Raw genomic sequence first — 1,630 nt, 5'->3', positions numbered from 1 at the left:
ATACACCAATATCCCTCATGAACATGGACGCAAAAATTCTCAACAAAATTCTAGCCAGTAGAATTCAGCAACATATCAAAAAAATAATTCACCATGATCATGTGGGATTTATACCAGGTATGCAGGGATGGTTTAACATTAGAAAAACAATCAGTGTAATCCATCACATAAATAAAACTAAAGACAAGAACCACATGATCTTATCAATCGATGCAGAAAAGCATTTGACAAAGTCCAACACCCATTCATGATAAAAACTCTCAGCAAAATAGGAATAGAAGGGAAATTCCTCAACATAATTAAGGGCATTTATGCAAAGCCAACAGCCAGCATCATCCTAAATGGAGAGAGTCTGAAAGCATTCTCCTTGAGAACAGGAAACAGACAAGGATGCCCTTTGTCACCACTCTTATTCAACATTGTGCCGGAGGTCCTAGCCAGAGCAATTAGGCTAGAAAAAGAAAGAAAGGGAATGCAAATTGATAGGGAAGAAGTCAAAGTATCTCTATTTGCAGATGATATGATCTTATACACAGAACACCCCAAAGAATCCACAAGAAAACTACCGGAACTAACGGAAGATTTTAGCAAAGTTTCAGGATACAAGCTAAACATACAAAAATCAGTTGGATTTCTCTACACCAACAAAGAGAACTTCAAAGAGGAAATCACCAAATCAATACCATTTACAATAGCCCCCAAGAAGATAAAATACTTAGGAATAAATCTAACCAGAGACATAAAAGAGCAATACAATGAAAACTACAAGACACTACTGCAACAAACTAAAAGAGACCTGCATAAGTGGAAAAACATAACTTGCTCATGGATAGGAAGACTCAACATTGTGAAAATGTCAATTCTACCCAAAGTGATCTACAGGTACAATGCAATCTCAATCTAAATTCCAATGGCATTTTTTAATGAGATAGAGAAACAAATCACCAACTTTATATGGAAAGGAAAGAGGCCCCAGATAAGTAAAGCTTTACAGAAGAAGAAGAACAGAGTGGGAGGCCTCACACTACCTGATTTTAGAACCCATTATACTGCCACAGTAGTCAAAACAGCCTGGTACTGGTACAACAACAGATACATAGACCAATGGAATAGAATTGAGAATCCAGATATAAATTCATCTACCTATGGGCAGCTGATATTTGACAAAGGCCCAAAGTCCATTACTTGGGGAAAAGACAGTCTCTTTAACAAATGGTGCTGGCATAACTGGATATTCATCTGCAAAAAACCAAAACAAGACCCTTACCTCACACCATGCACAAAAACTAACTCAAACTCAAAATGGATTAAAGAAATTGGAAAACGATAAAGATCATGAAAAAAAATTGGGACAACACAGGAGCCCTAATACATGGCATAAACAGAAATACGAACCATATGTAACAATGCACAAGCACCAGAAGAGAAAATAGATACGTGGGAGCTCCTAAAAATCAAACACTTATGCTCATCAAAAGACTTCACCAACCTACAGACTGGGAAAAAAATTTTGGACAGTACAAGTCGGACAAAAGTCTAATCTCCATAATCTACAAGAAAATCCAACACCTCTACAACAAAAAGACAAATAATCCTATTAAAAAATGGGCAAAGGAAATGAACAGACACT

Source organism: Trichechus manatus, unplaced genomic scaffold, assembly GCF_000243295.1.
Source record: "Trichechus manatus latirostris isolate Lorelei unplaced genomic scaffold, TriManLat1.0 scaffold00200, whole genome shotgun sequence".
Taxonomy (NCBI): Eukaryota; Metazoa; Chordata; class Mammalia; order Sirenia; family Trichechidae; genus Trichechus; species Trichechus manatus.
The sequence above is the reverse complement of the archived record's forward strand: the minus strand, read 5'-3'. Positions refer to the sequence as shown.